This window comes from Mytilus galloprovincialis, chromosome 14, assembly GCF_965363235.1.
Source record: "Mytilus galloprovincialis chromosome 14, xbMytGall1.hap1.1, whole genome shotgun sequence".
Classification (NCBI taxonomy): domain Eukaryota; kingdom Metazoa; phylum Mollusca; class Bivalvia; order Mytilida; family Mytilidae; genus Mytilus; species Mytilus galloprovincialis.
Genome location: NC_134851.1, coordinates 60,546,857 through 60,562,205, shown reverse-complemented (window position 1 = coordinate 60,562,205; position 15,349 = coordinate 60,546,857). Strand labels below are relative to the sequence as shown.

Genomic DNA, 15,349 nt, shown 5'->3' with positions numbered 1-15,349 from the left:
ACTCTTGGTTGGGAACTCCCCTGTTTTTAAAATGGCTGGATCGCCCCTGTACCAGGATTGTAATTTAGTACGCCAGACTCGCATCATTCAGTGATATAGGCACTTGTCTCACAATTTTTTTCCCTTTATACCTTAATTTATAGGATTTTTTTTTCTGAGACGAGTGCCTGTGATCAGTGACGCTCATATAGCCAATTAAACAAGTACCGTTGAAAGTTGATGGGGGGTATAGGACCTTTATCGGGACTCCGGGATCGGGTGTTTTTAAGCACGAGATTTAGGGATTGACCCTTTTTGAGATCCAGGAATTCTTTTTTTTTCGGATTTCGGGATTTCGTATTTTGAAGCCTGGAATTTCTGGATACTTGGTTTTAAGCCCGGGATTTCGGGATCAGGACCCTAGCTCCTACCCCCCCCCCCTCAAAGTCAAAGTGCAGTGATATTGGTGGTCCACATGAAATTCTTAAGGCCATAGGCGGTCCCAGGGGGTTTCGTGGGAAAAATTTGGTTGATTATATAGAGAATCATTGAAGGATGACTGGAGCAACCCACCCACCCCACCCCCCTTTTGTGGGTCAGTTAGCGGGCCCCGTTAGGAAAAGTTCTGATCCGCCACTGATTAGGCTGCTTTTGAAATCACAAATAAAGAAAATTCGATTTTTAGTAAGCGTGACACGTGAAAGTCAAATTATTTTGCCGCCCGGCGAAAACGGGAAATGAAGTCTAGCGCGGAACTCGGGAAATTAAAAAATATTGAGAATTGCTTACGTACATAGTGTAAGCGGGGACAGGAATCTGACAAAACAGTAAGCGGGATCTGGGATCAGACCCTCCCTCCAATGAGACCCCCTTAATTTATAGGGGATGTCGCTGGAGTTCTGTTACCTTACTCTTTACATATAGATCTAATCATTCAAATTTTAAAAAAATGTATTCCTTTTTATATATTGTGTAGGTAAAAATGTAACCTCTTTGGTTTCAGCTAGTGGTGTGTAATGTATATATATACGATTGGAATATATCAAAGTGTAAAAAAGAGAAAAATTGGTTGATAAAAACGTAATACATGGTAGATGTAGAAAATCTGACATGATCAGCTCTTGAATTGTTCAGAATGTTGATCTCTTCCTATAAAAAAAACTGTTCACATTAGGGTTACTGTGACACCATTTAATTAGAAGTCCTGAAAAGACATGTTATTTTTTTATATTATATGTCCGTATCCAAATTAAAACATACAAAGTTGTGGTAAAAACATTCAGTTTCTAGCAAGTAGTTATCCCTTTATGCACATCTTAATTTCATACATATGCTGAGTGTCCCTCTTTTTGAAATAAGAACATATCTTCACCTAATAATAGTAATAAGATCAACAAACATTAAAACTTCGGGCGCACTACGTTTGCGCGCATTTGGGGATTAAAATATTTTACGTTTGCGCGCAGCTTTTGATTACATTTGCGCGCATTCATTTTACGGGTAATCTCATGTAAAATAATAATTCATATATATATCAAATTATAAATGACTATATTTTATTGGTATTTTCATAATAGATATGACTATCAATTATAAATTTTGAAGATAGTTTGTTAATTCAAATTATATATTGTTCATATTGAATTCTAAAATCAATTCAATTTAAAACCCCTTTTTATCTTAAGTTCAAGTTATGATAAATGGGCTATGTCACAGATTTCTTAAAGTTTGGTCTACACCTTTGACTTGTTGAATTGTATCTGAAAATCGAAAAAAATATGCGGCTTTATCTCCTTTTTCCCTGTCTAAGAAGAGACTTAGACTAACGGAAGGGGTACTGAATATTGTAAATAATTGAACAAATTGATAAATAAATAAGTATTATGACCTGTATTTCCCTAAAATATTAGTGATTGAATTCTTTCAAAATATGTGCCTTAGGAGACTTAAACTAACGGGAGGGGTACTGATACTTGTAAATAATTGAACAAATTAATAAATAATAAAGTATTATGACCTGTATTTTACCTTAGTTTACCTGTCAAAAAAATGCGCGCAAATGTAAGCAAAAGCTAAGCGCAAACGTAATGATTTTTGCGCGCAAATGTAGTGGTAATGCGCGCAAACGTAATGCACCGAAAACTTCAAACTGTAATCAGACTTATTTATCAGTGTTTATTTACTGTACATGTCACAACTGAATCAGTCTCTACCAACCTCCATTCCAGAAGTCCACATTTAAATGAAAGTTGTGAAAGGTAAAATATTATGATCTTGCAAATACATGTAATAATATATTTCAACAATTAGGTATACATACTTTTAGTTTTTATTTTGTTTATTGTTTGAGATTGTATATTAAGGTGGTACCCAACACCTTCACTAAAATTAATAATGTTCGTTTAATTTTCATAAGATTTTGACAAAATATGACAAAATATTTGCTTTGATCCTTTGACAAAAATGTAAAAATTTCAAAAAATTTAAACCAACCATTTATCAGAAAAATTACACTGGTTATAGCAGTTTGAATTGTTACGAAATAAAACAAAGAGGAAAATATCGCTGTCACATATATACATTACATACCATTTGGTTGAGGGAAATTTAAGCTAAAGAACGGAAACAAAAAATCCAGCAATATTTCTCATTTCTTATGGGGCATAACTCTAGAACGGTATAAGTGACGCCAATAAAAATTCAAACTTGATTTGTGTTTTGTGGTAATAAGCATTGTGTATACAATTCATAACATTTGGTTGAGTAAAACTAAAGTAAGAAATATAAATGAAAAGATAAGCAATTGTTCAATTTTTAAAGGGCATAACTCTAGAACAGTAAAAGTGATGCCACCAAAATCCAAACTTGATCTGTGTTCTGTGGTGAGAGGCTTTATGTATACGTTTCATAACATTTGGTTGAGGCAAACTTAAGCTAGAGAACGGAACGAAAAACCAGCAACTTTTTAATTTGTAAAGGGGCATAACTCTAGAACAGTAAAAGTGACACCACCAAAATTCAAAGTTTATCGGTGTTTTGTGGTTATAACCCTTGTGTATAAGATTCATAACATTTGGCATTCGGCAATCCTCGGTAGAATCCGCTACTCTCATATGAGGGTACGGAATCGGCCGAGTTGAGACGAATGAACATTTGGTTGAGGATAACTATAGTTGGAGAACGGAAACCAATTTGGGGACGTACGAACGGAAAAGGGTAAAACTTAATGCCTCCTTCGCTACGGAGTATTTTTTTTCAATTTTAAAGGATCATACCTCTAAAATGGTAAAAGTGACGCTACTCGAATTTTAATACCACCTCTTTTACGACCCGGGGTAGGGGGAGGCATAAAAAAGAATATCACAATAAAAATTATTGTAACTTGCGAGAGCTCTTTATTAATTTTTCATCAATATGATTATTAAAGTTTAAAATTTTAGATGAAGGCATTTCACAAATATTATACTTTACGTTTTATCTTGCCAGTTTTTACTTGACTAGTTTCTCAGTGTTATAACTATTGATTAAGTAGTCCGGCATTTATAAGCATTGGGTTGTGGTCAATGTCAGGTGTTTATATCTTAAACATATTAATCATTTGCAACACATACTTTGAATCTTGGTGGTTGGTTGCTTGATGTACAGTCCCAAATATAGAATGCTTGATGTACAGTCCCAAATATAGAATGCTTGATGTACAGTCCCAAATATAGAATGCATATTTAGAGCATACGTTGAATACGTGGAAATCCCCCTTTTTATGAATTTATATAAAGTCTAATAAATGATCCAGACGTAAAATCTGAGGTTTATAAAATTAGACCTTACATCATAAGATTTATACTATAATTCACCAAAGTTTCATAGAAATTGGTGAAAGTGTATTTAAGCTATAGTCTGAAAACATTAAATCTGAATTTTATAAAAATCGAAAAGTAGCTTTTACATCAATATATAGTTATTTATAAACAATTCGCCAAAGTTTTATGTGAAATGGTGACAGCAGGTTGTTGTTATTGTACGACATGCTAACGACGTACAGACGAGCTCACAACAGTGTACCATAATTAACACAGGCTTATTAAAAAAGATAAAGCTGAAATCTTCAATCTATTTAATCAATTGAATATTTTTTTTAAATTGTCTGATGTTTGGTTGAGTGTTAAAAAAGTACTACTGTCAATACACATTGTTAAGGGGGTAGACCTCGGTTCAGGGAGATAACTCTTTAAATCAGTTATGCGTTTGTAAAAGCCAAGTTTTGTCAATAAATTTTAAGCACTTACATGAAACAGATTAGAAATAATCTATGTATCCTAGAAGCTTAGAACATATTTATGAAAATGGCTGACACAAACGTACTGAGGATTTTAAAAGTTATTTCCCTTAACCTAGGTCTACCTCCTTAAACTGGGGTTTAAGAAATTAAAAAAACGTATTCTTTAATTAATTTAGTGACTTAATTCAACAATTCATTTGACCCCTGTAATTGGGGGATGAACATGGGATGATTCCCCTTTCCCTCTCATTTACATTTTCGTTTTTGTCAGTGAGGCATAAATTATCCCTGTCGCTTGTTTCCTTCCCTCTTTACATGGATCCTGTCCCTGTAATTCAGGGGATGAACATGTAGTTGTTCCAACTTCCACCCACTTACTATTTTTTTTTTGTGAAGCAAAGAATATTTCTATTTTAACACCCTCGATCGTCGCCTGGTTCCCGCCCGACTCTAAATTCCCCCAAACCCTGCTCTCACTCATTGCCGTGCTTCGATTTAAGAATCCTGTCCACCTAAGGGAAGGTCCGAGGGTTCAGTGGACCCCCTTTTTCTCCGGGGTTGAGAACTGATTTTTAAAAATGGCTGGATCTGCCCCTGCACCCTTCATATTTGTAATTATAATTGACATAATATGTTCAATACACTAGGGTTCTGATTTTTATGGGAAAATTAGTATTGAATAATAAAATAATATTTTAATCAAACAGATATATTAAAGAACAGCAGTAAAGGAAATCTTCCGTATCAAAGACATTGTCTTCCGCAGCCAAGTTCAATTGGTACATGCATTTCGTATTGCTGTCTTCTTTTTACCTAATACATTTACACTCAACTACTAGTATTTATAAAAAAAACACAACACACTTATGTTGTTGACTAGCAACAAAGATAGAAAAATATGAAAATAAATAAACTACAAGCCTAAAGTCCTTGATACGGCTAACCTACTTTCTCTTAATACCGCACTCCCTAGCAGTAGTGTATTTAAAAGGTTTGTAAATACTAATTAAAACACTTTTTTTTATACTTCTATATAATGGTCGAAAAAAAAAGATATCAGTATCCAAAGATATTTCGGCTAAACTGACATATCTAAAAAAAAAACATAGCATAAGGACAAGCCAAAGTATGCCCTTTACACATTAAAATTTCATCACCTTAACTGTACTGATCAGTCTTACTCTGCATAATTTTGATAACTAAATGCTCATCTTTAACAATAAAATCGTTACATCTTAGCTGACTTAACTCATTAAAACGTAAAAAAAAAACCACTGAAACCAAGGAAAATCATCAAAAGATTCCTAACTACTAGTAAATCTGTAGAAAATTGAAACATAACATAACCGAATTAAGATATCAGTAGTGACTGTATCTTTCTTATTAACAACCGGTCTAGTAATTCTTTTAGCTAATTAATTTAACTTTCAACAAAAGAATTATTTGAAGGGTCAATTTGACCACAAATTTCATGTGCCCACTTAATCGAATAAACAGCAGACGATACCGTACTGTAAGTAGATCCGGAATCTAACAAATTAGACAAATACAAAGCAATATATCTGTAAAGGCGAGGCAGACATTGAAATTAAGCAATGTTTATTAACAAATTTTTCCCACTTTAAAAAACCATAGTAATATTTTTTCACAGTACTGTCTCTTGATTCCAATAAATGTTTCGATAAGCTGCCAACGGAACTGTATAAAGGATGAGTTTCATCAATTCCACTGTACCACGGCGTCACGGCGTCACGTACAAACTGATTTTGCTTTATTCTTGTGCAAAAGAAATACTTCAATCACAATCTGATTTTAAGAGCAGACCACGCGAAATTCAAAGGATATGCTCCAAAAACACCATTGTAACCTGTCCCTCTTACAATTTAAACGCATCTTATGCAACACGACGGGTGCCACATGCGGATCAGGATCTGCTTACCCGTCCGGAGCACCTGAGATCACCCCTAGGTTTTGTTGGGGTTTATGTTGTTTATTCTTTAGTTTTCTATGTTGTGTCATGTGTACTATTCTTTGTCTGTTTGTCTTTTTCATTTTTAGCCACGGAGTTGTCAGTTTATTTTCGATTTATGAGTTTGACTGTCCATGTGTCCATCTGGTATCTTATGTCCCTCTTTTTTTACTTTCAACAAAAGTACAATTCAAATAGACTTCTTATACGTTCAGGTATTTCACATACAATTTTTATGGAAATATTCTTTCTTAAGCACAAAAATGTCAGTATTCACCTCAAAAGCTAAAAAAACCCTTAAAATAGACTTATTAAGAAGCGATATAGATACGATACTGTTGTCAGGTCATTAAAGATTGCATATTTTGGCGTTAATATTGATTCACTTATAGGGTCTTTGCATCGGAACTAAACACATTTATTTAAAAACCAGTTATTGACATGATATGGGTTATGTCCTTGTCATATATATGTTATGATGGTACTTTATTTGGCGTTTAACTTTTTGGGATTCGAGCGTCACTGATGAGTCTTTTGTAGACGAAACGCGCGTCTGGCGTATAGACTAAATTTAGTCCTGGTATCTATGATGAGTTTATGATACTAAACCCCTAACGGGAAGGATTGTGCCTGATATTCATATGATGAAGACATGGTCTTTCAATCAGTTTAATAGAAGTCTGGAGCTGGTATGTCAGTTATCTGCTAGTAGTCTGTTGTTATTTATGTATTATTGTCATTTTGTTTATTTTCTTTAGTTATATATTCAGACTTCTCTTGAACTGAATTTTAATGTGCGTATTGTTATGCGTTTACTTTTCTGCATTGGCTAGAGGTTTAAGGGGAATGTTGAGATCTCACAATCATGTTTAACCCCGCCGCATTTTTGCGCCTGTCCCAAGCCAGGAGCCTCTGGCCTTTGTACTATTTTTAATTTTGGTTTCTTGTGTACTATTTGGAGTTTATTATGGCGTTCATTATCACTGAACTAGTATATTTGTTTAGGGGCCAGCTGAAGGACGCCTCCGGGTGCGGGAATATTTCGCTGCATTAAAGACCTATTGGTGATCTTCTGCTGTTGTCTGTTCTATGGTCGGTTTGTTGTCTCTTTGACACATTCCCCATTTCCATTCTCAATTTTAATAATGCCCAGAATGGAGCTGATTTCCAAAATGGAACAACAAGAGAACTCTGAGCTCTATCGTCACATACTTTTCTAATGACATTGTATACAAAATTTGGTGGTGGTGCTAACCAGTTGGTTTCAGTACCTTTGTACCAATATTTTAAATTAAACCTAAAACATTTACTATTATTATCAGTAGCAAATCTATCTAAAAAATGTTTTCCCCAAAGCTCATCAAGTATGTCAAACACTTCAACATTCATTCCCCAATCATCACAATCTGAATATCTACTTAAATTATCAGGTATTTTGTTTTGTTCCCGAGGACCCATTGTGTGCTTAATACTTATATTGTATTCTGTGCTCAATTCATTTAAATCACAAGTAATACGATGAAGCTTAACCTTTCTACTACCGATTTTTATTATGCTTGTAACGTTTTTATTATCAGTATTCAGTTGTACTGTGCGATTTTTCAGGATCGTAAAAGAACTTTTGACATCTCTACTTACTGCTTCAAGCTCTCACCATGTAGAGCTTTTAACACTTTCAGATACCGACCAGTTTCTAGTCACAGTTATCAAACTGGTATTTGGAACTTCTAGACCACAATCAGTCATTTTCATAATACAATCAGAGTCACAGACAGACTCTGTATTAGCTGGGACTACCTAAACCCCGAAGCCGACACCTGAAGCGTCAGAATACGCCATAAAAATCTGAGTCATGTTGATTAAAACCCTTTCTATTGACAAACCAAAACTATAGCTCTTCGATAGCTACAGAATTCAACACTACAAGTGAGTTCCACCTTGCTCGCATTATAAGACAATTGTAAAGTTCTAAGTCTACGAACGTTTCCATTACATCATTGATATTATTTGTTGAAGAATACCAGCCACAAATCTACCAATACTAGTATACAAAAGCTTGCCTATACCTACACTATTCAATGTTTTGCCAATAACCGAAGGAAGTTTTTCGACTCTCTCTTCGGTAATACTTGATTTTCCAAATTGTTTTTCCCAAAATAACCATATCCCAGTAATATTCTGTACAGGCAACCAAATACATGTCTCTTTTGCTATTAAGAAAAGAAACTCTGTATAAAAAGATTGTCTTACAAAAGTGCGAACAGGGTGTGCGCAATCGAAATTACTGTCTCCGCCCAAACCATCATCTAAATGCATTATGATTCTCAAACCTTGACTACTCCAGTACTTAACATCTTCTTTTGAAAATTTGGTAAATATATGACCAGCACTAGCAATTCCAAAAGGAAGAACATAACTTAATATCTGGTTGTCCCTTCAAAATGCCACATAAAACCTAAATACTTTTTGTGATCTGAAAATATTTCTATGTGATGATAGGCGCTTTTTAAATCAAAGCGAAACAGATAATTTACTTTATTAAATAGTTGCTTTGCAACTGATCCATCCTCAAACTCAAATTTAAACTGATGTATGCACTCATTGATGTGTCTGCAATCAAGAACAAATCTAGTTTTTGTTGATCTGTACATAAGGTTAGTTCGTGTACTTCTAAAATACACTTCTTATCTAATAATTTAGAAATTGCACCATTTACAAAAAAGAGTTATCTCAAGATGATTTATTATTTCTGAGAACACAGCTGTCTGGAAGACTTTTAAATGGAATACCATAACCTTGCAATAAGTTTTAAAATGTACTCACTTCCATTTTTGTATTGCCTTATTTAATTTACCTACTGGTGTCAAAACGTTCACCCGTAAATTTAAATGAACAGACGTCTGGTCATTTACCTCGTCATACCTGACTGTGCCGTTAACACGATTGACCATTGTTTCGTTTACCTCTTTGTGAGTGATCAGAATTCACTAAACGACTCCCCCTTCTAGATTAAAATTTGTAGCTTAAATCCCAAGCTAAATTACAACAGTTATCAAAATTTTTACTTAACTTTGGACGTTTCTTTTCAGGACATACACTCATTCTGTCAATGACCAAGCCTGTAACAATTGAAACAAACACCATGCTTCCTTGATACTGTCTGTCGATCTCTGCTACCACAGGAACTCGCGTGTTTTACATAAGGGTCAGCGCGGGATCTCCTCTTCACTCTCTCTGCTTTGGTCTTCCTTTCCGATCTGTTTTGTGCCCGAAATATCTTTCTGTCGTCTTCCGAATCACCTAAAAATATCTATAAAAAAAGTCCTTGTCCCTTTAAAACTATAAGACAATTAAAAATGATTTAGCTTCTTTTTCTATTTTAAAGTTTTTCAAGTTTTATGTCTTGAAATCAAAGAATAGACTTTGGTGTTAATACAAAGGTTAAAATGTGCTAGTTAATTCCATATATATGTATATATTTATGTATGTATCAGAATCATAAATTTTATTGTTTTTTAAAACCAGTATAAATATAGAAGTACAGATTTGATTTTATATGTGCAGCCTCAAATACAATATTGATTTAAGATAAAGGAAATAATTTAGATTAAGGGACAATAACTCTTGGACTAGTTAACATATCATATGCTGAATTACTTATTATTGTCCTAATAACAGAGCATGGTTATAGTTCACATATCAATGTCCCTTTATCTCTTCTACTTTTTCAAAAAAGAAATTATGGTCTTTTTAAGCAAATATAGGCAGACATGTTTTTGACTTTGATGCAGACTTTTTCGCCTATTAATTCATTCCCTGAAATTTTACAACTAAACAACAAACTACCAAACAACCTGCCATTCAGTAAGATCAATATATAAGTGAGATAGCTGTACAGTTATATGAAAATCTAAGTTGATTTGAAAAAGTTATAAAAAAATTTCAAGGTGACCATCTGAGTTTAGTCTAAACTTAAAATTGTAGCTTTTTTTTTAGCCTATTAAGGGTGTACACCTCTGAGGAGCCAAACATTTCTAGAATTAAACTTTTTTCTTAACCTGATTTTTGGGTTTATAAAACTGTAACAAAATAATTGGTGAAGAAAAAATCATATGGTGGTGCACTTCTTTTTTTGCTTCGGCCCTATGAAAATCCCCAGTGTTGATGATTTTCCCATTTTCATCGATTTTTACCTATTTTTGGGCTATTATCGTGAAACAAATCACAGTTCCGCAATTAAACTTTTTTTCATATTTCTATAAAGATGAAGTCAACCAATCTAGCTGAATAAATTTTCTTTAAAAAAAACTATAGGTAGATGTTAACATAAGAAAGTTTTATCATATTTCGACGCTTTTTTGTTTAAAATTTAAGTTTCAGTCAATTTTGTATTTTTGTGATTTTTCTCTGTTTTTAGAACATGTGTAGTATTTCAACTTTTTTGTTATAAATGATTGAAAAAATACATATCTAAGAAATTTGAAACGCCCAAAATGATATGGGATGTACATGATTCTTGTAAAATCATTTTTTGTATCCCTCACCCATTTTCGCAAAATTTGGGCTAAAAATACTGACTTGATTGGTCGTAACATTTGAAAACCGGATTACTCAAAAACCATTCATTGTAAATACACAATTTTTTCAGAGTTATATTTGATTACATTTTTTTTAAAATTCATTGATATTTTCCACTTGTATCACATGATTTGGAAATAATTCAAGAACGAGATTTCAACGAGAATAAACCAAACTCAAAAGTCAGAAGAATACATCCGTAACTAAGTCCATAAAAATGACAACAAAAAAACAAAGTACTAAACAGCCTTGCATTCAGTAAGATCTATATAAAATATAGCAGTAGCGTTTTATGAAAATGCAAGTTGGTTTGAAAAAGTTCTGAAAAAAATTAAAGATGACTTTCTTGAAATAACCTAAAACTAAAATTTTTAGCTTTTCCTTAAACCTTTTGATTAAATCCATCAGAATGACAGCAACACACCAAAACTACCAAACAACTTGGTATTTTATAAGATCAATATATAAATGAAATAGCTGTAAAGATTTATGAAAATCCATGTTGATTTGAAAAAGTTATAAAAATATTTAAAGATGACTATCTGGATTTAGCCTAAACTGAAATTTTGAACTTTTTTTACCTTTTTAAAGAATCCATAAAAATGACCTGGCTTTCTAAAAGATCAATATATAAATGAGATAGCTGTAGAGTTTTATTAAAATCCTTGTTGATTTGAAAAAAGTTTTTTTCTTACCTATTAATTATTAATTAAATCCATAAATCTAACAGCAATACACCAAACCATTTAACAACTTGGTATTCTATATAATAAGGTCAAAATAATTTAAAAGATAGTTCGAACATAAAATTCTAGCTTTTTTTTCCTTAATTAAAATTCCTATAAAATACGTTCTTGCCCATCCACTAAATATTTTAAAAAAAGTTCTTGCCCATCCAAATATTTCAACAAAAAAGTGCTTGCCCCGCCAGATTGTCACACATATAATGCAAAAGGAATATATGTAATACACACCTTGCAATTGCCTATCACATCAGTACATGCAGTTGGTATTGCGTTACACAGTGCAGTGACTTTCTACACTAACATGTGACCTCTAACACCTTCGATCGGAAAGATTGTCACATAAAATGCAGACTTGTTGTCTCTTTGACACATTACCATTCTCAATTTTAATTTTAGTCAAATCGTTGAAGGAGTATTTAGAAATTTTGATCAACTATTTTTTTATTTTGTAGACGTTACTTACAACGATTACAAGACATACTGAGGGAACAGCCATAGGATGGAAAACCATCCTGGTGTAAACAAAACAAATGGGCAAGCGCAAGGCAAAATATGTCAGTTTAAACTAATACTTCTAGGACAAAGTGGTGTAGGCAAATCTAGCTCTGTTCTACGATATATAAATGGACAATTCCACGAAAACTATGAAGCAACATTGATGTGTAATATAATTTTGACACTTTTAGATTTCTGTTCAAAATAAAGTTTAACCCCTTAAAATTGGAGTGCACAATTTAATATATAGGATTTCTTATAATTATGAAAATATAAACACATTTTGTTATATTATAGTTCGTTTCTGTGAGTGTTGCATTTTAGCATTTCTGTGAGTGTTGCATTTTAGCGTTTCTGTGAGTGTTGCATTTTAGCGTTTCTGTGAGTGTTGCATTTTAGCGTTTCTGTGAGTGTTGCATTTGAGCGTTTCTGTGAGTGTTGCATTTTAGCGTTTCTGTGAGTGTTGCATTTTAGCGTTTCTGTGAGTGTTGCATTTGAGCGTTTCTGTGAGTGTTGCATTTTAGCGTTTCTGTGAGTGTTGCATTTTAGCGTTTCTGTGAGTGTTGCATTTTAGCGTTTCTGTTGTGATGTTTGTTATATTCGTCTTATATTTGATGCGTTTTCCTCAGTTTAAGTTTGAAACCCGGAGCTGTTGTTTTTTTTTTCAATCGATTTATGAATTTATAAATTTTGAACAGCGGTGTACTACTGTTGCTAATTACATATATAAATTGATTGATATATATCTGTACTGTTTTAAAAGCAATTTTCTGCCATTATATATTATATATTCTTTCACCATATGTTGAATTCAATTGTGTGACAATGACAGATAATCATCAGTCCTAATAAAGCTTACAAGTTGGACTTCTTGAATTTTAACTTTATATTTTATTATTTTTGTGTTTTTTTTTTCAGATAGATTTGTAACGCACACCGTCTGTTTAGATGACACAACAGTAAAGTTCGTAATCTGAGACACATCTGGACAAAGTAGATACTTCAGTTGCGTAGCAGAGCAAACCAGAGGCGCACATGCCGCTATTGTTGTTTATGACATCACTGCTGGCGTAAACAACGTTTGTTATAATTAGCACGAAACTTCAAATAATTTCTTATGACTGGGGGAAGCAGGTTCCAAACACTTGAAATCTCAAGTGAAACAAGATTTAAATTCATATTGGATTTTGAGGACATTTTAGTACTAAATAGACATTTGCATATTTTTTTTATGACATCCGTATATGTTCTACATACTTTATCAAATTACTATTCTTTCAAAAAGGTCATAAATTTTCGTCCTCGAGGGTATCACCAGTCCAGTAGTCAGCACTTATGTGTTGACATGAATATCGATTATATGTTCATTTTTTTTATAAATTTCCTTTCAAATTTTTCGAAAAAACTAAGGATTTGCGTTATCCCAGGCATAGATTACCCCAGCCATATTTTTGCACAACCTTTGTGGAATTTTGAGTTCTCAATGCTCTTCAACTTTGTACTTATTTAGCTTTATAACTTTTTTAATGTGAGCGTCACTGATTAGTCTTACGAAGACGAAACGCGCGCCTGACGTATTAAATAATAATCCTGGTACATTTGACAACTATAAGGAAAGGTTCAGTATGCATAAGCTTATATAAGTGTCATTGAGGCGATATAAGAATTTAGTAAACTTTTGAACTGATGAATATTAGACATTCACATGAACATAAATGATAAGGGTACGAATGGCTATTCAGATTATTGAACCTATTGACATGAAACATGTTTCTTTCAATACAGGTAAACCTGGCTACACCAAATCCTGCATAAACCGAAAACCTGTATAAACCAAACATGTTCTTAAGCACCGTCGTATCAAATTGAATGCGTTGTGAACCTGATAAAACCGAACATCGGCTAAAACCGAACAAAATCTTAAGTCCCAAAGAAGTTCGGTTTAAACAGGTTTCACTGTATTTGCTTTTATTAGAAACAAGGTGTAGCTATAGGCGACATAGAAAATCAATGCTACTTTTCAGAAGTTATGTGTTTTGAAATGTCTATGGACAATTAAATTGTTAATGCCCATAAGTCCATTATTTTTGTAGAAGTAAAGAAATATTTATGTCAAAAATTATATCAGTATTGTCTTAGACAGTTTTAGAAAATATACCTGATAAATAATTGTAAATAAAGACAACAGCAGTATACCGCTGTTCGAAATTCATAAATCGATTGAGAAAAAAACAAATCCGGATTGTAAAATAAAACTGAAGGAAACACATCAAATATAAGAGACACAGCTACGACACAACAGAAACACAACAATAAAATGTAACACACACAGAAAAAGAACTATAATATAGAAATGGCCGCTTTCCTGACTTGGTGCAGGAAATTTTATGACAAAAATGGTGGGTCGAACTTGGTTTTGTGGCTAGCCAAACCTCCCGCTTTAATAGTAATGTTAAATATAACATTAAAATGACAACATTACATGACAGGACTACACAACAAATAAATGGGAGAACATATAGGACACAGAAAAACACGCGTAATAGCTATCAAAAGGTACCAGGTTTACAATATAATACGCCAGACGTGCGTTTCGTCCACACAAAACTGACCAGTGACGCTTAGATAAAAAGAAATGTGTAAGCCAAACAAGTATCGAGGACCAAAAATTCCAAAAAGTTGTACCTAATACGGCTTAGGTTTTCTGATAAATAATTGTAAAAGGAAATATTCCCTTTGAAATTTCATTTACAATGTATTTGAAAAGCACCCTCATGACAGCATTTCTTGTTGGAATTTTATGCGTATTTCATAAAAAAAAAGACCAAGGTCTTGGTAGAATTAGATAATCAGCAATGACAACCTTTTTTTTTTATCTTAGTTATGCTTCTGGGAAATAAAAAAAAATGTATGAAAAACTGATACATGTATCTGACACCTAGATTTCTGTAAAAAGTTAAATCACAAAAATACTGAACTCCGAGGAAAAGTCACAATGAAAAGTCCCTAATAAAATGGCAAAATCAAATCATAAAACACATCAAACGAATGGACAACAACATAATACCGGCGATCCCCTCTTTTTGGTAAATGACGTCATAAAGGCACACATAATTGACGATTTTTCCTGATGAAGAACATGAAGGATTTTTATTAAAAAAAAAATAGCTAAAAAATATAGTCATGATATTGGAGAAACATTAGAACCTGTTCTTTTATGTATTTGTTTCATTTCTCATACATGTAAAATATCGTCTTTACATCATCTCAACATTGCTCAATGTATATTTATTATTTAATTTC

The 15,349-nt window shown here is 33.0% G+C and overlaps 1 long non-coding RNA gene across 1 annotated transcript; it reads left to right on the top strand.

Annotated features, from left to right (window-relative positions):
* Window positions 1–2,165: 2,165 nt before the first annotated feature.
* Window positions 2,166–14,811, top strand: LOC143059040 (uncharacterized). The gene is made up of 3 exons (XR_012973352.1): window positions 2,166–2,237; window positions 12,004–12,213; window positions 12,965–14,811. It is a non-coding gene; the product is annotated as an uncharacterized LOC143059040 (long non-coding RNA).
* Window positions 14,812–15,349: the final 538 nt, after the last annotated feature.